This window comes from Mustela nivalis, assembly GCF_964662115.1.
Source record: "Mustela nivalis genome assembly, chromosome: 4".
Classification (NCBI taxonomy): domain Eukaryota; kingdom Metazoa; phylum Chordata; class Mammalia; order Carnivora; family Mustelidae; genus Mustela; species Mustela nivalis.
In genome coordinates, this window is record NC_139023.1 from 17,101,954 (window position 1) to 17,129,162 (window position 27,209).

At 34.2% G+C, this 27,209-nt stretch overlaps 1 long non-coding RNA gene across 1 annotated transcript in view; it reads right to left on the reverse strand.

Annotated features, from left to right (window-relative positions):
• Positions 1–2,021: 2,021 nt before the first annotated feature.
• LOC309863760 overlaps positions 2,022–27,209 on the reverse strand; it is a 53,084-nt gene continuing 27,896 nt past the window's right edge. The window contains exons 2-3 of the long non-coding RNA XR_014311243.1: positions 20,086–20,185; positions 2,022–2,348 (exon numbers count right to left, since the gene is read on the reverse strand). This is a non-coding gene — a long non-coding RNA (uncharacterized lncRNA). The remainder of the gene's footprint in view (positions 2,349–20,085; positions 20,186–27,209) is intronic.

Below are 27,209 nucleotides of genomic sequence, written 5' to 3' on the forward strand. Positions count from 1 at the left end.
GCATTCACAGTCAGGATTCCTTCTGCCTATGATACAGTTTGTCTTAAAATAGCTCTGGTGGACACAGCCTACAGTAACTCCCAATTCCCAGTGACTCATGGCCTTGTATAATCCCTTCCTCATGAGTGGGATTATAGCCGTCATGACTTGCTGCAAGCCAACAGAATATATGGCAAAGATGAAGCAATTTTGCAGATACAATTAAGGTCTCAAATCACTTGATTATGAGTTTCTCACAAAAGAGATTATCCTGATTGGTCCTGACTTAATCAGGCTAAAGCCCTTTAAAGAGGGACTAGTATCTTCCTTGAAGTCGAGACTCCCTTTCTTCCTGGCCTCAAACAAGGGAACCACTGTGAGTTCAATAGCCACAAGGAAGTAAATTCTACTAGTAATCTGAGGGAGCTTGGAAATGATTTTTTTTCCTAATGGAAACTCTGATGAAAATTCAGTCCAGCTGAAATTTTTATTCCAGCCTCAAAATAAGAGTATAAGTAGAGGATCCTGCTGACAAGATGCCCTCCTTGACCAAACTTTAGTCAGACTCTTCTCAAACCTCATCTCATCTAGGTCTTGACCATTAGATTTCCATGTCCATTTTTGAACAGCTTAATTTCAGCAAAAATCCTACTAAGTTAGTTTGGCAAGATTCCTCACTTTTTTTTTTTTTTTTAAAGATTTTATTTATTTGACAGAGATCACAAGTAGGCAGAGAGGCAGGCAGAGAGAGGGGAGAAAGCAGGCTCCCCATGGAGCAGAGAGCCCAATTCAGGGCTTGATCCCAGGACCCTGAGATCATGATCCAAGCCGAAGGCAGAGGCTTTAACCCACTGAGCCATCCGAGTGCCCCATTCTTCTTCTTCTTTTTTTTTTAAGAGAGGGAGTGTGTGGGGGGTGGCAGGGTTTGCAGAAGCAGAGGGACAGGGAGAGAGAGAGAATATTAAGCAGGCTTTATGCCCAGTACTGAGCCTGATGTGGGGCTTAATCTTACAACCCTGAGATCATAACCTGAACCAAAATTAAGAGTCAGATGCTTAACCAACTGAGCCACCCAGGCACCCCAGCAAGATTCCTTACTCTAGATATCTGATCATCATCAATTATCTGATCAAATTTTTTATCCTCTGACACTTATTATCTGACCACCCTAGCCTGCCTACAGTAAGAAGCCTGTCAAGTTGTTTTAGCCAGAATTTCTCCTTACTCTTGATGTTCCTCTTAGTAATTTTCCATCCACTTACCTCCACCTGCTTCTTGGTATAAATCTGCACTTTTTCAAGCTGCATTTGGAATTGAGTAAAGTCCTACACTGAATTATCTTCTCCCTTATTCAATAGTCCTGAGTAGAATCTGTTTTTACTGCTTTAACTACTATCCAGCTATGGTTTCTCTTTAACACAGCTAAACTTTGCCTGGACTTCTGATCCATGATAATTAGTGTATTTTCTAATCCACTAAATTTGTGATAATTTGGTATATCACAAGAAAAAAACTAGTGCAGCAGCCAACATAAAAATATTTTCTTTTCAGTAATGAGAGTGAAAATTAAAATTTTATATCTGATCACAGACTCCCCCTCAAGAAAAAAAAAAAATATATATATATATATACAGGTACAGAATACCCATGGGAGGACCAAAAAATGTTTTCTTATGCTCATACCCATATAACACTGATTTCTTCTCATCTTTTGCAGATCATGGGGTTAAGTAAGTGTATCTCTTTCTGCTTGATCTCAGAATCTTTTCAAAGTGCTTATAAATAAAGAGTGAAAAAGTATTAACAAAGCAAACCATTAAGTTGCAATTGAGAACATTTGATTTACTAAAGAAATTTTGATAATGTGAATAATATGCATATGGAAATGTAAGAATTGAGCGTACAGGTTTGGGGAGATAAATTCTAAAATCTTTTCAACAAACATTTGAATTACTCATAAATTCTTTGCTTAGTTATTAAACAACAACAACAACAAAAAAGGATTGAAATTGGTAAAAATTCAAGCTCTTAATGATGTTTTTCTCGACATGTACATTGTCTGATTTGGTTTTACCTAGAAAGAACCATTAACAGTTAAATATTTCTAAGGAAGTATGTTAACTCCAAGTGTCAAGGGACCCCAGGAGAGTAGTGAATAAAAAATAACAGCATTTCTTCTTTGTTAGACTCTCACATCTATGCTTACTGAATATCATGCTGAGTATCCAAAGAAAGTGTGTATTTTTCTGAAACAGAAGCAGGATACTATAGAGCCAACTTCATTCTAACTTCAGAGGATCCCTTGCTGTGCCATCCAGACAATTAAATCACCACATTCCCTTGGTGAGTTACCTGGAACACAGCAGTGCCTAGAAAATTAAATCGAATATATCTTGTTTTTATCCATTTTATTAGAACTATTTCAATTGAGATTTTAGAGGATTTTTGGTGCTTGTTTGCTTACTCTAATATTTCATAAGGTGGATTTTTTTCCAATAATGGCATATAATAAATAAAATGAATAAATTGTAAGTGGAATGATCATTAAATAACTGCATTGATAAAACACTGAAAATTAAGAAAAAGTTTTAAAGGGCACATAAGAAAGTAGCCTGTAGCATTAATTGGCTGCTGTGACTTCATAATATTATGATCTATTATGGCTATGATCAATGATAAAGTAAAACCAAACCACAGTGCTGAAATAATATTCATGTATTATAAAATTGAAAGAAAAAGGTCAAATGTAGAAAACTTAACTCCAAGAAAATAAATCTTGTATCTTCCATTAATGCCACATCTTAATGTTGATAAACATTTATTCCATAAAGAGCATCTTCTAACTATTAAAGCTGTTGCTATCCTTTTAAATTGGGTAAACTTAATGAATTGTTATTCCAATAATAATGTAAAATTTTATCCACAGAATTATCTTAATAATGATGTGAAATGGATTATCAATTTTGCTTATAAACTCTCCATATTGCTTCATCTCTAATTCTTTTTAAATTTAACTCAATCATACAATTCAAAGAAAAATAATAGTGCTTTGTGGGGTGCCTGGGTGGCTCAGTTTGTTAAACATCTGCCACCCGTTCAGGTCATGACCTCAAGGTGCTGGGATCAAGTCCCACATCTGAATCCCTGCTTAGTATGGAGCCTGCTTCTGCCTCACCAGAATTAAATCATGCTGGCACCCCAACCTCGGACTTCCAGGCTCCAAAACGGTGAGAAGCAAATTTCTGTTGTTTATAAGCCACCCCATGTGTAGTATTTTGTTAAGTAGCCCTAATACACCTGGGTGGCTCAGTGGGTTAAGCCTCTGCCTTCAACTCAGGTCATGATCTCAGGATCCTGGGATCGGATCGAGCTCTCTGCTCAGCAGGGAGCCTGCTTCCCCCTCTCTCTCTGCCTGCCTCTCTGCCTACTTGTGATCTCTGTCTGTCAAATAAATAAATAAAATTTAAAAAAAAAAAAAAAAGGAGCCCTAGTAGACTAAGAAAATTGCCTCCCTGAATGTTTCATTATTTTCATGTTTGAATTTATATTAAAGGATGATAATTGTGACAGACTGTATTTTCCAAGAAAGATCACATTATCTCCTATCAGACATGCTTATTTGTAATGTAATGTTATAGCTCTTTCATTAAAAGGTGGTCTATCTCCCAACCCCTTTCAACCTGGTAGAACTGGTAACTGCATTGACCAATAGAATACAACAGAGGTGTTGTACCAATTCCATAGGTCAACAGTAACTAGCCTGAAATCTACAGCTTATCACTAGGAAGCCATTTGGTTTTATGGAATGCAGTTACCCTGGCATGACAATGCTGGGAAAAATTTCAGGTTCAGGCTCACGGAAGGTGAACTATCACGTAGAGCAAGAAGAGGTGGTGCAGAGACAGAAAAATGGAGAAATCAGTATCATCAAGGTCCCAGACATTTGAGTATAGAAAATCTTGAGTGATGGACATTGGGGAGGGTACATGCTATGGTGAGTGCTGTGAATTGTGTAAAACTGATGATTCACAGACCTGTGCCCCTGAAACAAATAATACATTATATGTTAATAAAATTTAAAAAATAAAGATAATAGTTAAAAAATGCCATCTTGAAAGTGAAACTTCCATCCCCAACCATCTCAACCAACACCACATAGATAAAAAATAAACCACTTAAATAAACTATTCCAGAATCTCTGCCATAAAAATTTGGGCAAAATGAAATGATTTTTACACAATTATAGTCCAGTGTGGTTTGTTATTAATTGACCCTTGTGGAGCTTGCTAACTAGAAATAGGATCCTGCCATTACAAGACAGTGAAAAGAACCCTGAAATGGAAGATTGGAAAGACAGTGAGAAAACCATATTTAGGCTAGACAAAATTGATTGTACTATGTACTTGTGCAAAGTTGAGTGAAACGAGTGTCTGTAATAACATGGAAAATAGATACTGTTTTTAATGAACTGACTGACCCACAGAAGACACCCAGGCAAAAAGCTTAATGAGCTAACTGGCTTTAACAAAGCTGTAAGAAACCCAAGACTTGGAGAGGCCCTGGAGAATGAAATGACTTGAGAGGAGAGGGATCAAGGCCAAGTAGCTCCAAGAAATCTGGTAGGCTAAATAAAAAGCTATCTTGAAAGTAGAACTTTCAGCTTTATTAGCCCTGACAAACACCACATTCTGATACAAATCATCCAACTACTCATCTTTCAAATTCCTATGCCTTAAATTATGAGCAAAATAAATTGTTATTTTAAGCCACTAAGTTTGGAGTGGTTTTGTTATAAAGCAATAAATAACTGGAACCTAATGACTGATTTCCCTATGTGACTATAATTTAAATAGATTACTCCATTAATTTTTTTAATTACAGAAAATAAGTTATAATACTGGTTCTAAATGTGCCATTTAAGGTCTTAGAAATTTCTAAACTATAAATAGGATCAGATTTAAACAGCTGGATAATTGGATTTTTAGAATTGTATTTTCTCAATAATATATTACTCCCTCTCTCTCTCTTTCTCAAATAAATAAATCTTTAAAACTTATAGCACATAGAAGGGGAGAGAATCCAGAGTCAATGGGCAAAAATAAACAGTTCTTTTTTTCTTTTTTTTTTCCATATTCACCAGTCAAAGGAATCTACCTCTGTTTGATGGGATGGTGCCCCAAAAGCCATAGGGATATAGGTCAGGACTACCCTATATATGTAAGGATTAATTTTTCTTAAAATGTTGTTTTCTTTGTTTATGCTTTCTTTTGAGGGAAACCAAATCAAATATAAAGTCTAACAGTTGACATATCCAAAAATGATCATGTGTGCCTGTATCTATGTCTGTATATGTTTTCTCTCAGTTCTTTGACTATAGTAACGCATTGGCATCTATTTTTTTGTTGAAGAGAACTTTGTTTTCAGACTATCATTCCTATGTAGTCAATTTTTCTTCTCTCTGATAGTTTTAAAGATTTTTTTTTTCTCTTTACTATGTTCTACAGCATTACTATGTGGTCTAGGATTAACTGCATTTATCCTGTCTAGAAGTCTGTGTGTACTTTCAATCTGAAAGCTAAGGTAATTCTCAATTCAGAAATATTTTTAGGCATTTTCACTTTAGATAAGCTTTTTCTTCACTGTGCTCTCATATTAGTTATGGTTGAGTCATAAGTATATTCTCTATAACTTTCAATTTCTCTTCTAACTTTTAATTTCTTTATCAGTCTATGCTGCATTCCAGGTGAATTACTTGGTATACCTTCCTGCTCAATATATCTTTGTGCTCAGTCTGAAGATTATGGTGCTGTAGGGAGTTTTATTTTTATATAAGTTGCTGCATTTTAATACCCACAAACTATAAATCAAATTATATGATTTTAATATCCATCAGTTCTTATATAATGTCTGTCTTTGTTTCATAATTTATGATTTTAGGTGTGTTATGTCTTTCCATTTTCTCTTTTAGTATCTTCAACATGAAGTCATGTTGAAATTGCCCTAATGTGTGCACTTTATTTAATCGCTTCTATTTTTCACTGCTGTTGATTTTGCTGATCAGTTGTTTGGTTTTTTTGGTCTTTTTTTGTTTTGTTTTGTTTTTTTAGCATTAGCTTTCCTTACATACTTGGAATATCTGCACAAATCTCACATGGGAAACCAGCCCCTCCTCCATACCCCCGTACTTAACTCTTCTCCCATCTTCATCCAGGGGTTTTACATTTGCCCCGATTTGGATTCCCAGACCCCATTCTGGAATCAGGAATTATACCAACTCCCATGCTGTAATGACTTATGGCCATTCTAGATCTAATTATTGAGTTAATGGGTAGACAAGGTATAGGGATAACTTGTTCATTTTCTTCCTTCTTTCAAGCAGCTTTATAAAAAAAAAAAATGAAAACAAAAACAAAAAACAAAACATAGCTCCTAGATATGGTTATAACTTTTTAAGTCTCTTTTCTTGCACAAATAAGGAGTCTTATTCCAGCTCTCATTTTCGTGTGGAGTGACTGGATCTTGTCCTATAGAGCAGATTTGCCATTCAATAATTTGCCCCATAGGAGTTGATATATGATGCCTTTGCTTACTTAGAGTCCTTTCCACCAGTATACCCATGGGATTAGTAAAAATTTGTGGAAAAACAATATGTATTTTTAAATTTTAGTTTTGTTATGGTTGGAAGAAAAGGGGCAGCTTGAAGTATTCACAGAGTTATCTTGACCAGAAATCTCCCGAGAACTCATTATTGCTTGTTTCCCATTAGTGTATGTTCCCTATTCTCATCAAGACAACAAAGCCTTCACTCTAAACATCAGGCAATATTTTTCCAGATATCTATATGCTATAAAGGATCTTAATCAAGGAATGTATAAAGACAATAAAAATATCCACTAAAAGAGAAGGAGTTTAAACATAGTTCTTGGTGGGTGGGGGGCCTAGGTGGCTCAGTTGGTTAAACGTCTTGCCTTCAACTTGGATCATGATCCCAGGATATTGGAATCAAACCCAAGTCAGGCTCCCTGCTCTCAGCGGGAGCCTGTTTTTCCCTTTCTTCCACACTTGTGCTCTTTCTTGCTATCTCTCTCTCTCTCTCTCTCTTTATATCAAATAAATAAAAAGTCTTTATAAAGGGGCGCCTGGGTGGCTCCATGGGGTAAAGCCTCTGCCTTCGGCTCAGGTCATGATCCCAGGGTCCTGGGATCGAGCCCCACATGGGGCTCTCTACTCAGCGAGGAGCCTATTTCCCCTGCACCCCTCTCTCTGCCTGCCTCTCTGACTACTTGTGATCTCTGTCAAATAAATAAATAAAATCTTTTAAAAAAATCTTTATAAAAAGATAAAATAAAAATAAGCATAGTTCTTGAAACATGTTAAGTTCACCATATAAATAGATAAAATGAATCATAAGAATTAAATATACTTTAATAATCAGTTCTGTTTCCTGCATATCCAGAAACAGGGGATAGATCTTAAACTAGTTGAATGAAGAGTGTGCTATGAACTCTGATTTGTCTTCATTTTCTCTACGTTTGATCCTGTTGTGTATCCCTGGTTTCTCTGACATATGTTTTGCATTGAATCTTTCATTGTTAATCACAGGTAGTCATCATTCTTTTCTTTGCTAATGTTGGCAATTGCTATAGAATATTTCTCTCGTTTTCCTTCTGGCTAGATTCCTCGAAGTGAATTTCTTTCGGTGAGCATGCATTCTTGTGAGTATGCAGGATAAAGAAAAGACTTACTAGACTAACTTTGGTGGGGGAAAAAATTGACATGTGTTTTCATCTAAGGAGTGCTCTCCAAGGAAACAAGGAAACATCATGAACCTTTCCAAGTAACTCAGTTTCTCTCAAGATCAGTAGTTTGCGCTGTATTACTACTTAGCTACTTCATGGCGGCATAACATAAGTCAAATAAGAATGCAGTCAATTACTGAGAGTACATAATACAAGGCATAATTCCTATATTTAAGAAGATGCCATCTATTTGGAAAGGTGGAGAAAAAATTTTTCAATACATTTATTTTGTTCCATGCAGGTTACAGTGAAAGAAGAAAATGTGAGCAATGGACAGATTAGGTCCTGGAAAATTGTCACGACAGTATGAGATAAGAAAGGTCTAAATTGTTAGAGAGAAGGAAGTTGGGGTAAATTGGAAGGGGAGGTGAATCATGAGAGACTATGGACTCTGAAAAACAATCTGAGGGGTTTGAAGTGGCAGGGGGTTGGGAGGTTGGGGTACCAGGTGGTGGGTATTAGAGAGGGCACAGATTGCATGGAGCACTGGGTGTGGTGCAAAAATAATGAATACTGTTATGCTGAAAATAAATAAATTTTAAAAATAAATTAATTAATTAAAAAAAAAAGAAATGTCTAAATCATAATGATGGCATAGAACTGAAAAGAGCACACCAAGAACCAAAGCAAAAAGGAGTCAGGATACCAGGAAAATAGACCTGAAGAAATACAAGAAGAAATACAAGAAAGAGGAATAAAATATGATGATCATAGTAACAAGGAAAACACTGGCAGAAAACAACAACAACAGGTTCTGTTTGCTAAGTGCTGACGGAAGTATTTCAAGCAGAGGAAAATAGAACAATGTTAGCACCGGAGACAGAACAATAAGAGCAATTTTATTTATTTTTTTTAAAGATTTTATTTATTTATTTGACAGAGAGAGATCACAAGTAGGCAGAGAGGCAGGCAGAGAGAGAGAGAGGAGGAAGCAGGCTCCCTGCTGAGCAGAGAGCCCGATGCGGGACTCGATCCCAGGACCCTGAGATCATGACCTGAGCCGAAGGCAGTGGCTTAACCCACTGAGCCACCCAGGCGCCCCTATAAGAGCAATTTTAATGAGAAAAACTAAGTTATAGGAGTTCCAAGTTTGATGTGACTGAATGCCATCTTAAAGGAGAAGCCTTTAGACACAACTTTTAAAGACAATAATACAAGGGGGAGTATAGCCTTGAAGAACATTCAAGAAAATGTATAAAATGGGAAATAAAGTGTAATTCATCTTAGATTTAGTTACTTTCATCAAATCTATCTAAGTTCTGGGTACTTAAGATGGAATTTTACATTGTTCTTGTCACTTCAACAGTTAAGTAGTGAAGAAATGGCTTTTCTACTACTTTAAAAAAAAATTAGATCTTCCTTAAGAATATTTATGCTTTAGTTGTGTTGCTTAATTGCCATATCTCTACATAGCATATCTCTACACCATCAGAGCCCTATGGTAAAAGCTACTACAGAAAACTGAAAATTCCCCTGCTTCTTTCTGTAAATGCATTCTCATTTTCATCTGTAATTTAATTTAAAAAAAAAGTTATCATTTTAGATATGCAGAAGTGTAAAGTATGCCTGAATCAATGCCCTCTGGAATTTCTCTTTGGAATATCTTAAGTACTTTGAAATACACAGTTAATTAATAAAACTGTAACAGTTTTCCTGGATTTTTTTTTTCCCCAAGCACTAAAGTTCCATAAAGAGCAGAGTTAAGGAGCTCTAAGGAGCTCACGTAGTGTCATTTGTGTCCCTTTCCATCTTGGCCCTGTAGCCTACTTTGTAGAGGGCTCCATAGAGAATTCTACAACACTGGGTGGCGCTATATACTAACAGAAAAAATATATATATATTCAGCATGAATATAGGTTTTTCTAGTTTCAGTTCATTTTTGCAATTTTGATATCAAGTTACGAGATATTATTTTGCTGGTCCTTCTGATATTCTACTCACACAAATGTCTGGTGCAAATTGGCCTATTAGCAAAGAAATGTCAACCATGTTGCTCCAGCTAGGTAACATTTCAAGAGAAAGCCTTATGACAGACTGGAAGGAAATAAAAACATTTGATAAGGAAGCATTTTCCCTCATGTTGATGACTGAGGATATTTGTTGGAGGAAAACATTAAACAAGTCACAAATTTGCATAGCCAGTGAATTCCAAACTAGCACCACATTTTCTACAACTTGGTTTTTTAATCAGTGATGTAATAATTCAAACACAATATTGAAGTTATTTAATTCACTCACCTAGATCTTCCCAGAGTCATTAAGAAATAAATTGAGCCATCCTTTTTGGGAAATTGGATACCAATATATTTGTATTCAAAACAGATAAATATAGGAGAGTGTTTTGCTAAGTTTTTAACAAAACAATTAAAAATGCATTTTTGTAGGCAAGTGCTTTTCGCTTTTCTCTTATCAATGATGTGTAACTACTGTGCATTTTTTCAATTTCCAGGTAAAGAATTGCATTAGCATGTGAATGTCCTCTTTTGCTAGCATCCGGCCTCCACACTACCACTTCCACTCCATAACTAGGGGTAAATTTGTTGTTATCTATCCAGTGGTTTTTTTTTTTTTTTTATTCATGAAGTACATTTTTACACATATATACCATTTCCTGTTTTATACTAATAGGATCATACAATGCTTATTGTTTGACAACTTGCTTTTTCAGTTAAGAGCAGATCTTAAACATCTGTGTCAACTTGAAAGTCTAATCAAACTTAAAGCAGCAGATACTCTATAGCATGGATATGTCATAAATTCTTTAACCATTTTTCTAATTGAATTGTTAGGGTGTTTTTTTTTTTTTCTTCATGGAAAACAGTGCTGCAATAAACATCCTTTTACACATATCTCTGTGCATATGTGTATTTCTATTAGATGGATTTTAAAAGTAAAATTGTTGAAGTGAAAGGAATGAGTTTTCATACCTTTAATCTAATTTTGCATTCTCTCTGATTATATACTAGGAGAGCTGTTTATGGGAATTCCAACCCTTGTTCTTGGAAAAACAAAACAAAACAAAACAAAAAATCAGTATGAATTTTTCTTTAATTCTTTTTTACCCTATTTTTTTTTAATTTTTCACATATCTAAATGGTGCGATGCTATGTCTCTAGTGTTTTCATTGATAAGCATATGTGAAATTGTGGATTCTTCTATATTTTATTGTAATTTATAGGCTTTTTAAGAATTGCACATTTATACCAACATATTTTCATTCTAGGTTTTTTTTTTTTGCATGGCATCATAAACATTTTTTAAAGATTTTATATATTTATTTGACAGATCACAAGTAGGAAGAAAGGCAGGCAAAGAGAGAGAGGGGAAAGCAGGCTCCCTGTAGAGCAGAGAGCCAGATGTGGGGCTGGATTACAGGACTCTGAGATCATGACTTGAGCCAAAGGCAGGGGTTAAACCCAATGAGCTACTTAGGCGCCCCTATAAACAATTTTTTATCATGCATTCTTACTTTTTGTTAATATAGCCACTCCAAATATTTGTTCTAGCCTCTCATTTGTCTATTAGCATTGCTTATACCATCTTTTATGAATATAAGCTAAAAATTGCTGATTATCTCTATTAGTTTCTTTCTTTATGAATTCTAACTTGTATCTTACTAAAGAAAACGTTTTCCACTCAAAAATTTTCAAGCTATTTGCATTTATTTTTTGTGACTATTTTTATAGTTTAGACTGTTACATTTTTCTCTTCAGTTCTTCTAAAATTCAATTTTGTGTAGGGCATATAGGAGAGAATTAAAACTCTTTTTCTCAAATTTAGCCAATTTTCCAGACCATTTATTAAAGAGTTTATCTGTGTCCCACTGATTTGAAATACTGCTTCAGTTAAAAACTCTAAAAATCTTTTTTGGAGTTTTGAATAAATATTTATTTTTTGTTTTATTGTTTATGCTTCATTTCATAAAACTTCTATCACTATAGTCAAATGATATCAATAGCATTCATAAGCTTATTTTAAAAACATATATGATTACATGAGATGTTATTTCTCAAATTATAATGTAACTGAATTAAGCTAAAGAAGATTAAAATTCTCCTTCAAAAATGTTAAAATGACTGTTTTTCTATTATATATACATATTTTACATAATTCATAGTGAGTTTCTTTAATATTTATAAAATACTATCTTTCTCAACAGATTGAAAACAGCTATCCTGGACCTGGAAGCTAACAGTCATATGATGATCTAGGTATGAGACAATTTATATTGGCAAGGAGAAGAGATAATGGTTTTAGTAATTTTGCAATTACTGTGTCTGTATAGCTTGACCTTTTTTAGAATGTAAAGCTGGACAAGCTAAACATTTCTCTTGGTAATACAGATGAAGACTTCTTGGACTAGATTTTAGTCTGTGGTACATCTTCTGACAATATGATATTTTTTTCTAGATACAAGTTCCTTATCAGATATGTGTTTTGCAAATATTTTCTCTCAGTATGTGGGCTGTCCTTCATTTTCTTTTCTTTTTTCTTTTTCCATTAACATATAATGTATTATTTGTTTCGTGGGTACAGGTCTATGACTCAACAGGCTTATGCAATACACAGAGCTCATCACAACACATACCCTCCCCAGTGTCCATCACCCAGCCACCCCATCCTTCTCACCCCCCCCCACTCCAAGGCCTTTTTTTTTTCCTTTGAAGAAGAGCAAGAACAGTTCTTTATAACTCATTCTTGATAAAGGTGCCAAATTTACATAAATTTAGTGTAGGACTATGAACTGCTTTTATCCACCGCATTTTTGCCACCAGATTTGTGGGGTTTTCCTCACATTAACCAATTCTTTAACTCTATGCCCCAAGTACAGGTCCTGCAATTTAATTGAACTCTGACACTAACTATCCAGAGTTCATGCAGACCCCACAGGTTGGGGATTCGGTCCCACAAAACTGCCTTTGTACTGCAGATCCCTGGAATAATGACTCCCAGGTCTCCTGTACTTTTGATTGATGGCTATAAATCAATAATTGATAATTTGCTAGAATGATTCACAGAACTCAAGAAAGTGCTTTACTTACTATTATTAGTTTATTATAAGAGATAAAACACAGGCAGAGCCAAATGAAAGAGCTGCATAGGACAAGGCATGGGGGAACGGGCATGAAGCTTTTATGTTCACTCTAAGTACATCACCATCCCAGCATCTCAATGAATTCACCAACCCAAAACTTCTTCATTATTTAGAGGGTTTTATGGAGGTTCATTACATAGGCATGGTTGACTAGATCTTTGGCCATTGGTATAATCTCAATCTCCAGTGCCTCTGCACTCACTACAGGGCAGGGATGAGACCAAAGCTTCCAACCCTCTAATCATGACTTGGTCTTTCCACACACCAGCACCTATCCTGAAATATCTAGGGGCCCTCAAAAAGTCTAAGAATCACCTTATTAGCATGGACACAAGTATCGCCTTAAAAAGGGATTATGAATAACAAAAGATGTTCCTGCCATCCTTATCTGCATCATGTTTTAGAAGCTCTGAATCAGGAACAAAAGACAAAGACCAAATGTATATTTCTTATAGTATCACTGAAGCTTGCATTATAAATAAAATATGATTTCTAATAACATATTCACATTTCTAATATTTATATTTATGTAAGAATAAATAATACTAATTTTCACTAATTTAAGACCTATTGTATATATTAAAATATTGAATATGACTTCTTATAAATAAAATTCTACTGTAGACATAATAATCGTATGGTAAGATGTTTAGATTAAGCAATAAAATATAAGCATTGTTTAAGTATTTTTCAAATATAAAACATATTCTTAAACAGTGTGAACTATATAATCCTATCAAAATACATATATTACTAATTTATAATTCAGAGTTTTCTTCAACTTTATTCCATTTCATCTGTAATTAGAACGTTAAGCTCCACATTTAAAACAGTGAAGATGGAAATTCATGTGTCCTAAGAAACTGAAAATAGCTAAGTAACCCTTATATGAGGTTACTTTTATTCAACTGAACACAATGTTTGGAATCTGTTTAAATGAACACAATAATTAATTATATTACATTATCGCTCTTATTTGCTATGATTGTTATTGCTTTAGATATTATAGGACCTCTCCAGATCACTTTCTGATATCAACAATATAAACTACTCAATGTATTCATCATATTTTTATATTAATCATTATTCCATGAACTACTATGCATTTAAGATCATTATTAAAACTTTGGTCTGTCTTCATTCCACATAGACTTTAATAGAATCTGGACTTTCATTTAACTTGTAAGTCAATATAAGAACACTCATATTTCTTCATAACAATATCCCTCCTATTCACTCTGTCTTGAATGTGTAAACTCTTAAACAGAACATTCTAAAACTAAATTATTTTAATTCATGCATTAACAATTTAACTTAACAAATAATTATGATTTCACAGGAAAGGAAGTAAGACTGTTAAATTATTTGTATTAGTTTAGCAGTTGCAAATTAATTTTAAGACAAGAGTATATTTGTCTTTTGATATTGTGTTTGTGAGTAATATAACTGCAGATGCAGATATTATTAAAGTCTAATGTAGTTATTCTTCTTATCAATATTGATGGTTGTCAAGATAAAATTAGAAGAATTGTATGATTTTTTTGTACATATAATCAGATTTTGGAAGGATTTAATATCCATATATTTGAGGAAAACATAAGGTACCCACTCCAATGTGAGTATATCTACACTTGATTTTGCTGAAGAATTTTAATGAAAATTTATAACTTTGGCTAACATGAAATTTAAGTCCATTTAAAAGATAATTAAGAAATTATTGTGAATGTATTAACATTTAATATAAAACTATATCTTTAAATATGCAATTTCTTACACTGGTGTATTTCAAAACAATGCATTTTTATATGTACATTAAAATGAAAGATGTAAATACTATGTCCATATAGACTTTCACTATTTCCCACAAATATTTCTCTTTTTTTGAGATCAAAATTTTTCTCTTCTCTAATATTTTTTAAAGATTTTATTCGTTTATTTGGCACCGAGAGAGAGCACAAGCAGAGGAAGGGCAGGCAGGCAGAGCGAGAGGGAGAAACAGTCTCCCTGCTGAACAAGGAGCAAGGAACAAGGATCCCTATGTGGGGTTCGATTACAGGACCCTGGGATCATGACCTGAGCCAAAGGCAGCAGTCTAACAGACTGAGTCACCCAGGTGCCCCACCAACAAAGATTTCTTTAAAGCGATTTAATATGTCATTGATACTTCAAATGCCTTTATCTATAATGTCCAAACCAGTTCTGTTGCTCTCTCTACCTTGCTTCTCCACATATCACATTTCTAACCATGTTCTTAAAAACCTGAGAATGTCCTACCTACCATATGGTATTGTCCTGAGTGCCTAGGTTTTAACATCAGTGAAGCCAATTTTGTATCTAAGCTATTCCTAAGCATTAAAAAATGTTGGAAATTTGTATCCATTGTCTTAAGAAATTAAGTTAAATTGAGAAGTCCATGACAGAAACTGAACAGGAGTCTGTTTGCCGGCCTCAGGTTTCTTCTGTGCCTGAATTAGGTTTATCACCTGCTGCCTTAGGAGACTAGATGTCTGGTACTGTCCCAATTACAGAAATATCCACCTGTGCATACTATGCAAAGCAAACATATTCCTTTGAGTCTATAACATCAAATACAATATTTGGCTATAAATTAGAGTGGTAAGAGGATGGACATAGATATACGTGTGCTATATAAAATTTCCAGCTAAAGTTTTAGAATCTTTGAAGTAATGAACTCTTGCTTCTATTTTGTTTTCAATCCAAAAGACATTTAAAAAGTACTAGATAAATGCTTGCTTAACTTAAAAAATTATAAAAATAATTATGTCATGGAATTGCAAGAATTAAGTGGTTAATATATGTAAGATATTAGAATACAACAAGGTACAGCACGTAATATTTTATATACGTAGCATTTTATATACATAGCAATTTATAGAGAGAGCAGCTGCAACCATTGTGAAGTACAGTAAAATAAATATTAATCAGACACATTTACTTGTATCAGGGAGCAAAAATTCCTGATTCCCTTTCAAGGTCCTTCTAACTGGACTAAATCAAATTTACTTGAGACAAATTAACAGGAGAAAATCAAAATTTTATTTTGTACACATGAGGAATCCACACAAACATGGAATTTCTAAAGATGGTGATGCAAAATGAGGTATATATGTCATTCTGAACTAAGACGGGGATAGAATCTAGAACTTCAAAGGGAAGGAATGCAAATCACAGGAAGATGAAAAGTAAATATTTGATAAACAAATGGTTACTGGTCCACTCAGAAGCAATGGGACATACAGGACTTCCGTCTGATGGGTTTTTCTCGGTTCTTCTAGTTTATATTATAATGTAGATATTTATGGGTATAGCTTTCTTCCTGGATTTGTTTCTCTATCTAAATTCTTTTTAGGTAGTTAAGGAGGAAAAAGTAAAGAGCTTTTTCTGATTCTACTGGGTTTTAATTGCTTTTTAACTCAAAACAATCATTTATATCAAAGTGGCCCATGTTCGGGAAGCCTGTGCTTGGACCCTACATTTAACTTGCGAATATGCATTTCTTTTTAAAGAACAAAATAAGAGCTAGATTACCTTTGATTAGTTTTGGCTTCTAGATGGTGTTTCCCTTTGAAAACAAGGGTTAGTTTAGTTTGAACAATGTCTGTTCCAGGTTTTATTCAAATTTACTTGCAATAACCAAATATTCCTGATAAAAAGAAGCAACTTCTAAAATAGTTAATTGTGGTAATAGAAGAAACATTTGAGAACAACTCCTCCCAAAAAAAAGTTGGGAGTGGCAATGAAAAAATTTACATAGGAACAACTTAGAAATGTCCTATGAACCTGAACCTTTTATAAAGTCCTTGGGTTTTGTACTCCTACAAACTGAGGGCCTGGTAAATTTTCCGTTGGCAATTTAATCAGGCCGTCTTCAAAGGAAAAGTATTCAGAGATATGTAGTTGGACTTATATTGAGAAAATTACATATAGTTTAATAAGGCAAGAGTTATGATGGATGGAAGGCACAGGACAAATTGAGAGAGATAGCGTGTCTCAAACCGAAGAGTGGTTCCACCAGTAATAGGGAGTCACTGTAGGATTTTAAACAGGTAGTGACATGATACTGCATTTTAAAGAAGGTATTTTGGATTTACTAGGTTAAGTTTATATGTTCATTTATCTGACAAATATTCATTGTTATATGTGCCAGATACTGTTCATAGATGTTCAGAATAGCAAGCTGAACAGGACAAAAAGAAGTCTTTTTCACGGAACTGACAATCTAGCAGGACAATTTTGCAATACACAAGTAAGTAAATAAATAAGATTTTAGGCAGTGCTAATATCATGAAAAGAATAAGTATAATTAAGTGATACCATGTGATTGATGGGTGTGATCAACTGTTGGCAACATTAAATAGCACAATAAATGAAGACTTGTTAAAGAGTAATGTCAGATTTGAGACCAGAATGAAAGGAAGGAAGTCGTCACTCAAAGGGTTGGAGTCAGAGAAAGAACCAATACAAAGAGCTGAAGAAGAGCTAGTGGTGTTACAGCAATGGAATGAAAGCTAGTGAATATACAGCAAATTTTATGAGAATAAAAGTGGAGCAACTGAAGATTTAAAGCATGAACAGCTCATGTACAGTGTCATAGCAGAAGACTTCAGAAAGACTATGATTTCATCTTAAGAATGGGAATCTATTGGTTGATGTTTAAAAATAAATAGGGTCTTAATTACATGTTTAAAACATATAAGCTTAGCAGTTGATTTAGCAGTTGATAAATGAGAATTATGGAAGAGGGCAACTAGCCAGGGAGATATCACAAGTGTCCATGTGAAAATTCGTGGTGGTTTGTCCTAAGTGGTAACAAAGGAGATGGTGAACCTGGAGGTAGAGCTGTCAGCACTCACTAATAGGACAGATAGGAGGGGTAAAAGGGAGAAAGACAAACTGAAGATGATTCCAGAGCCTTAAAAAAGAAAGTAGATGACTAAGGTACATCATTAACTGAGGAGCAGAAGTAAATTTGGGTACATATAATTAAGGTCACACCCTATATATAATATGGCTTCATGAAAAGATGCAAGAATCATTTCAGGATTATGATGATGGAAAATTAAGTCCAGATTTTACACAAGACTACAAAGAAAAAAGAAGTAACTATGTCTTTCTCCATTTAAAAGTCTTCATTTTCTAAGATCAATTACTCTAAAGTCTGCTCTTCTATTTCTTAAAGCTCTAATAGTCTATAGTTTTCTCAAAATAGTAATTCTTACCTTATTGTGTTACTGTGAGAAATAATCAGATAGAAATAAACCTGGTGTGGTCAGATTATGTGGAATAGTCCTTTACATAATATATTGGCAAATTTTAATGTTACAATATAGTAATATGTAAAATGATGTATAAATATTATTTATTGAACACATGTATTCATTGAATAAATTTTAATTGCCATTTCTTATATATAATAGTTTAATAATTTTAATATATATAATAGTTTAATAGTATTCTAGATATATTCTAGATATATTTAACATAGAAGAGAAAAAGATAAATAATTACCTTGCTATCATAGAGTCTTTCATTAAGACGTCTACTAAGTTTAGATGGAAAACAAAACAAGCAAATAATATATAAATCAATAATTCAGTCAACAAAGATTTATTGAGCACCAACAACATTCTGGGCATTGCTATAGAAGCAGGAAGTACAGAAGTGAGCAAAACAGACATATCTCTTCTCTCATGGAAATTATGCTCAGGAAGGCAAAGAAACAATGAAACAGATTAGATTAAATCCTGGATCAAGTTTCCTAATAGAATGATGATTTCGTGGGTGACAATTTTGATTTGTTAAAATGCAAATCAGGTATTTAACTGGTACTCATTGGGAGTTATTGGGAGTCTCCTTAGAATGTGTCTACAACAGTCCCCAAACACTGAGACCAGAACTTTGCAGATATTCTAAAACATATAAGAATGTTTAGCAATGTTGGTAAGTTGTCAATAAATTTAAATTTTTATATAATTTTCACAAAGAATATACAATGTGAATTTTAATATTTAAGGAAATGGAATTTTAGTGAACTTTTTTTAAAGATAACATTCACGATGATAATAGTATATTGATTTAGAGTAAATATCTTATATTGAACATGATCAAAAGTTATAATGTTCGGGAAAAAATTAATTCTTTTGAGTTCACTTAAGTAAAAATCACAGTATAAAAGCAAGAAAGGACCTGAAAGATTATTAGTGACTCACTGTTAATTGTTTCTTTAGAAGACTAAAGGAAACACTGCAGTTGATACCCTATTCATTTTACCAACTTTCTTTCCACTGACACTCTTCTAGAGTTCCAGACTGGTACCACGTGTCTCCATGGAGGGTGACTGAGCTAAAATCCTCAATCAATTAGATGAGCAGGTTAATATAACCTAAGTCCCTTTCTCAGGAGGAGCAGGATAAAGTAATGGAAAGTGAGTGGACTTAAAAGTCAGATAGATGTGACTGGAATCCCACTTATCAGCTGAGAGAATCTGGTTAAATCCTTGAATCTTACTGAAGCTTAAATTCCTCATCTGTAAAAATGGAGATAACAATATCTCTCTTACAGAGTTATGGGAAGCCTGGAATGAGATAATATGTATAATTCATTGAACATAGTGTCTTACACATAGAAATGCAGCTCAATAAGTTTTAGATTTTCTCAGAATTAATAAAATTGTCTTTTTACCCACATCGGTCTCATCTTACTACCTCCTTCACACCAGAAAAGTGTGATGGTTATTTAATTAACAATTTTACTATTTGTTGATTAATCAGACACATTATACTGCATCATTTTTTAATTTTTATATTGGTCGTTTTTAGAATCTTGGAACACTGAAAAAAATAAAATTAAATTAAGATGCTAAAAAAATGAAATGAAATGAAAAGTCACGTAAAATAACAACGTTTTTGTTTGGGTGCACTTATTTCTAAATTTCAAGATAAACGGTTTCCACTTTGCTTCTAAAAACTTAGCAGATAACTCTAATCAAACGGCCCTGCCCTATTTTTTATCAACATTTTCTATCATTCTTTTGCAGCCATAATATTTTAATTGTACCATCACTATCTGTATCTCTGAAAATGCTGTTTCCTCTCCATGCCACTCTTTTTCGACTCTTCTTCAGCTGTTTGAAACCCACTCTGCTCGATGTACGATGTACACATCCATCTGCATTCTCAAAGAACCACCCACCTTTCTATCTGCAGAACAATGCTGATCTGGAGTTCCTTGAGATGCAGCTTATTTCCCCATTCTTGTCCTCTTCTCTAGGATAGAGCCTGAGTATTTAGCACTAAATAAATAAATGAGGAGATAAAAATAAAAACCAAAGTGTTCAAATTAAAATACATAGGTACCTGCTGATACATTTTACCAGTGTGTAGGGTCACAGAGGACTTTTGAAATCTATTACGGACTGAATGTTTGTGCTCCATCTGCATCAATTTCATATGTTGAGGATGTAGCCCTGGTGTTATTGGACTGTATTTGGGGAGAAAGTGATAAGGGTTAAATGAGAACATAAAGGTGCTGGTCTAATTGGATAGAGCTGATGTCCTGTAGGAAGAGGAAAAGACACCCACACTCACCCTCTACCATGTGAGGGCACAAGTCAGGAAGAGAATTCTCATCAGGAATTAAATTGGCCAGCAACTTGATCTTAGATTTCCCACCCACCAGAACAGGGAGAAAGTAAATTTCTCTCATTTAAGCTTGTCTCTGGTATTTTGCTATGGCAGCTCAAGCTAAGACAAAACCCAGTTATGCTTTATATAATATGGATTTTATACTTTATATTCTTTAAGAATTATTCCCTGACTTGAATAACTCTGCTAGTAAAATATGTATAATTTGTTTACTAAAGAAAAATTAGTATTAATAAATTATGGGAAATAAAATTGTGTTTGACATTTGAGATTTAGCTAAATGATTTGCAGATGTAAATGCATATATTCTATTAAAAATTCCACTGGATACTATGCATCCCAGATAGAATTGAGCTGTCTCCAGTTTTATACATCCATTACAGAATTAGTTCTACTTAGGATATTTTCACTAAACAGTGTGCATCTTTGAGACCCAAATTATATCACTTTAATAAAGCCTTGTATGATGGAAAATAGCTTCTCTAAGGAACCCACAGTGAAAGCAGCATGTATGAAGATACTTGTTTCATGAATCACCTCTGAAATTGAATCCTCCTAATATATTATTGACAAGAGACTTGGGGCTCCAGATTTTTTTTTTTTAAGATTTTTTTATTTATTTATTTGACAGACAGAGATCACAAGTAGGCAGAGAGGCAGGCAGAGAGAGAGGAAGGGAAGCAGGCTCCCCGCTGAGCAGAGAACCAGATGTGGGGCTCGATCCCAGGACCCTGGGATCACAACCTGAGCCGAAGGCAGAGGCTTTAACCCACTGAGCCACCCAGGTGCCCCCCCCTTTTTTTTTTAAGATTTCATTGATTTACCTGACAGACAGAGATCACAAGTAGGCAGAGAAGCAGGCAGAGAGAAGAGGAAGCAGGCTCCCCGCTGAGCAGAGAGCCCGATGTGAGGCTCCATCCCAGGACCCGAGCCGAAGGCAGAGGCTTTAACCTACTGAGCCACCCAGGAGCCCAGGCTCCAGATTTTAAAACATACTAACAAAAAAAAACTCTTAAATATCAAAAAGAATTTTTGCAGAAAAAACAATCTCCACTTATAATCTATACCTCATTCTAAGAACGAAATGACATTGTTAACCTACTTTTATCTCATTCTTTCTCAGTTCATCTCCATATTCCCTACAACAAGCAAGGCCAATAAATTAGAAAGTTTTTAGTCTAGCTGATTTATTAAAGAAAATATACTTTTTCTTAACTCTCATTTAAGATATGGACTTAAACTTCTGATGTTTGTGTAAAGAAAGTACCCTTATATTAATTCAGGATAAATTCAAGGTAAATTTTCCCTTCTCACTCTTACATCCACCCTAAAAAAATTGGCATCACCCTTGTTTTATAAAACAAACAGTGGAGCAAAGAATTGACAAATAATGTGATCGAAGTAGAATTTTCAGTAAATGGTAGAAAGAAGATTGGAATTGGCCTTCTTTTAGAAGTCCAGATTTTTTAAAAAGATTTTATTTATTTGAGAGAAAGAGAGACGACACCTGGGCATGGAGGACAGAGAGAGAGGGAAAGCACACTCCCCACTGAGCAGGGAGCCTGATGTGAGGTTTGATCCCAGAACCCCGAGATCATGACCTGAGCCTAAGGGAGATGCTTAACACAAGGAGCTACCCAGGCGCCCCTAGAATTCCAAAATTGAGGAGTAGATGATGATGATGATAAAGATAAAATAGAAGTCCCTCTTTTCCCCAAAACTCTTACAATACTAAGAGATAGTGGTCCACCTAAACACTTAAAAACAATTCAAAAGGTTTACAAAAGATATTAAGTTATATGTCCTTAAGTAAAACATAAAATCAAAGGAGAGGGGAAAATACACACTACTAAAGTCAAAGAACAGTTCACAAGCAAACTATTTAACCAACATTGTTTCTTTTGCATCTGAAACATAATAATGACATGTTGCATGTAGTGTAGGGATGTTTTTCCTGGCATTTTACAATGCCACAGTTTGTTAAGTATTATTATTTTAAGTATTATTTTCATCCCAATAATAAAATAAGGAAACTGAGTTTAAGACCATTGAATAACTTATCCAAGGTCACTTAGCCAAAAGATGTCAGTGCTGAATCAAGAATCAAACATTTCACTCCTGTTCCAGAAACATTTTTCTTAAAATCTTCAAATCTAGAACAAATGCCACTTCCTCTTCCATAAAGCTGCACTTAGAATTGCCTTCAAGCTATATGTAATCCATATATCTTACAATAAGAAATGTTAATATTCATTAATCAAAGCACTTATTTATTGGCTTTGTTATCAAAGTAAAAAACACGCTTTTAATAAATATTTAATTCCCTCCTAAGGGCACCAAACAAATAATACCATTCATCTTCTACCTCTTGTACATACAGGCATGGAAAGGTTACTGAGGATTGAAGTGCTTGCAGGAATCAATATTAGGCTGTTTAGATTTACAAATTCTTGGTGGTAGCAATGCTAGTAAATATAGCCCATTTGTCATTTTTTATTTTAAACTCAGAATGGAAATAATATACTCACTCTCACAGTGCATACTGAGTTATGAAACCAATAAAATTTAGATCAAATATTAGGTAAAAAGACTGACATAGGCAGAACAATGAGTACAGACTAATAAACTTACTAAAACTTTAGTTTGAAACAAAACACAAAGAAAAAGAGCTACTAAAAGTGTTTAACACTTCCACAGTGCAATCTCACTTTCAGTTTCATCATCAACTATAGAACTAGCATAAAGATGCAGCATTAAGAAAAATCAAATTAAAAAATGTTGCATTAACCTACTTAAAATAGGATTTAAAGACATTTGAAAGAGACATTAAAGCCTTATATATTATTGAGGGCTTCAAAGATCATAAAATTGTTGCTTTTTGTAAAAAAATGTTGCCTTTTTTATGAAATTTTCACAAATGTAGAAATGGCATCACATATTGTATAATCTAATGATTACTCATATTGCTTGGAAGTTGGAACTCTTTTTGCTCATTAGGCAGATACTGGAAATAATTAGTAATTAGGGAACCAATAGTGTCACACTGCTTCCAGTCCTGTCTTTCAATAAATTCACATTTTGATTAATTGCCTTTTCCTTTTTTTGTTTCTATTATTGCCCAGAAGACCGTCTCTTATCATTATGTATTTCCAAATAGAAGCAGACTAAGAGGAATTCATTAATGTCGTTCTTTTACAGGATAATATTTGTAAGTTTGAATAACTTAGTTACTGATGACAGTTCAACACATTAGGTTAATTATAAGACATAGAAAACAGGACTTAATTTGATCTTAGCCATCTCTTGCCATAGCTCATTGTGTTAAGAGATATACTTAATGAGTAATAATACTTGCCGCTGGCAAGACAACAAATCCTAGAGTTCATTAAAATCCATTATATGACTATTTTATTTTAATTTTTTCATGAAATTCTGATTAGGTTGACATATTTTTCTTTGTATTTTTATGGCTGATCTTTTTTTTTTTTTTTTAATTATAACCATTGTATCTTCCTTGGTTGCTCAAGGACAGTTAACCATTAGATATGAAAGACAATAAAAATACAGAAATATCATCTTATTCATCTGTTTCAGAGGGAAGTATATTGTCATTCTAAATGGATTTTACATATTTAACATGCAAAAAGTAGTGCATTTTAAGAGAGTGGCTAGTAATCAGTTACAGGTTGCACTTAATTTTCTTCCTCGGAACTTGAAACTATCAAACTTCAGTTTTTCTTTATGTAAAATGATGAACATTGAAAATCTCAAATAAACAACCTAGCTTTACACCACAACAAACCAGAAAAAGAAAAAAAATGAAGCCCCAAATTAGTAGAAAGGAGAAAATAATAAAGATCACAGCAGAAATAGAGACTAAAATGACAGTGGAAAAGACCCATGAAATCAAGAGCTAGTTCTTTGAAAAGATAAACAAAATGATGACTCTTAGCTAGACTTACCAACAAAGAAAGAGAGATGACTTAAATAAATAAAATCAGAAATGAAAGAGGAGATATTCCATCTGATACCACAGAAATACAAAGGATCTTAAGAGACTACTATGAAAAATTTATATGCCAACAAATTGGACAACCTAAAAGAAACAGATAAACTTCCAGAAATAGTCAAACTTTCAAGACTGAATCATGAAGAGATAGAAAATCTGAAGAGTGATGACTAGTAAGGAGATTAAATCAGCAATCAAAACACCCTACCTAGGACTAGGTTTGGTGTATTCTACCAAACAGTCAAAGAATTAACACCAATTCTTGTCAAATTCTTCCAGAAATAAGAGAGGTGGGAATATTTCCAAGTGTATTGTATAAGGCCAGCGCCATCTTGATAACAAAATCACACAAGAACACCAAAAGAAAAGAGAATTACAGGCCAATATCTCTGAATAACATAGACACAAAATCTTTAACAAAATATTGGTAAGCCAAATTCAACAATACATTAAAAGAATCATATACTATGATCAAGTGACACTTATTCCAGGGATGCAAGAATGATTCAACCTCTACAAATCAAATGATGTGATACATTATATTAACAAAATGAAGAATAAAAATCCTATGATCATCTCAGTAAATACTGACAGAGCATTTGACAAAATTCAACCTTCATTTATGATAAAAACTCTCAATGAAGTGGGTATACAGACAAAGTACCTCATTATCATAAAGGTCATATATGATGGAACTAACATCATTCAATAATGAAAAGCTGAAAGCTTTTCTTCTAAGATCAGGTACAACACAGGAATGCCTCACTCTTGCCACTTTTATTCAACATAGTATTGGAAGCTCTAGCCAGTGTGATTAGGCAAGTAAAAGAGCTAAAGTCATCCAAGTTGGTAAGGAATAAGTTAAACTGTAATTCTTCACAGATAACAGAGTATTATGTACAGAAAACCATAAAGACCCCACCAAAAAACTGTTGGAACTAATAAATAAATTCCCTAAAGTTACAGGATGATGAATCAATGTATACAAATCTATTGTTTCTATACATTAATTATTAATAAACTATGAAAGGGGCATCAGGGTGACTCAGTCAGTTAAGTGTCTGCCTTCAGCGCAGGTCATGGTTCTGGGGTCCTGGGATGGAGCTCTGGGTTGGGCTCCTGCTCAGCAAGGGGCATGCTTCTCCCTCTCCCTCTGCCCCTCCCTGTGCTTGTGCTCTCTCTCTCTCTCTCTTGCTCACTCCCTCTCTCAAATAAATAAAGAAAATCTTTAAAAAAATAATAAACTATGAGAAAGAGAATTTAAGGAAACAATCTCATTTATAATTGCATAAAAGAAAATGAAATACCAGGAGTGAATTTAACCAAGGAGATGACATAAGTGTATACTATGAATTATGTCAGTGAGTAGATAAACTGAAAAAGACACAAAAATAAAAATATTCTATGCTCATAGATTAGAAGAATTAATCATGTTTAAATGTCTATATTACCCAAAGCAACCTACAGATTCAGTAAAATTCCTATCAAAATTCCAGCAGCATTTTTTTTTTAAAGATTTTCATTTATTTATTTATTTGACAGACAGATCACAAGTAGGCAGAGAAAGAGAGAGAAGAGAAAGCAGGGTCCCTGCCGAGCAGAGAGGCCAATGTGGGGCTCGATCCCAAGACCCCGAGACCATGACCTGAGCCTAAGGTAGAGCCTTCAACCCACTGAGCCACCCAGGTGCCCCTCCAGCAGCATTTTTCACAGAAATAGAAAAATCCTAAAATTATATGGAACCACGAAAGACCTGGAGGAGCCAAAGCAATCTTGAGAAAGAAGAACAAATCTAAAAACGTCAACACTGCCTGACTTCAAACTATATTACAAAAGTATAGTAAAACCATATGAAATAAAGGGACAGAAAAATAGACACATAGATCAATGGAAGAGAACAGACAGCCCACAGATAAATCCAGGCATGTTATGGTCAACTAAGTTACAACAAAGGAACCAAGGATATACAATGTGCTGGGGGAGACAATCTCTTCAATAAATGGTATTGGGAAAACTGGACGACCACAGGTGAAAGAATGAAACTGGACTGCTATCTTACATATTACACAAATATTACCTTAAATTAGATTGAAGGTTTAAATATTGCTCCTGAAACCATAATACTCCTAGAAGAAAACATAGACAGTAAGTTCTGTGACATCGGTCTTGCTATGATCAAGAGGTGGGACTACTTGAAACTAAACACCTATTGCACAGCAAAGAAAACTATCAAAAATGTGAAAAAGCAATCTGCTAAATTAGAGAAAGTATTTACCAATCTTAGTTTGGATAAGCGGCTAATATCCAAAATAAATTTTTATCTATTTCTTTTTAAGATTATATTTATTCATGAGAGTGAGAGAGAGAACATGAGCTGGGTGAGGACAGAGCTCCCTGCTGACCAGGGAGCCTGACCCCAGGCTCAATCCTAGGCCTTCTGGATCATGACCCGAGTGGAAGGCAGACACGTAACCCCCTGAGCCACCCAGGCACCCCCAAAATAAATTAGTAAAAACTCATGTAATTCAATAGCAAAACAAACAAAGAATCTGATTGAAAAAAATGGACAATCTGGACAGACATTTTTCCAAAGCAATCATTCAGATGACTAACAGGTACACGGAAAAAATCCTTAACATCACTCTTCAGGGAAAAGAAAATTA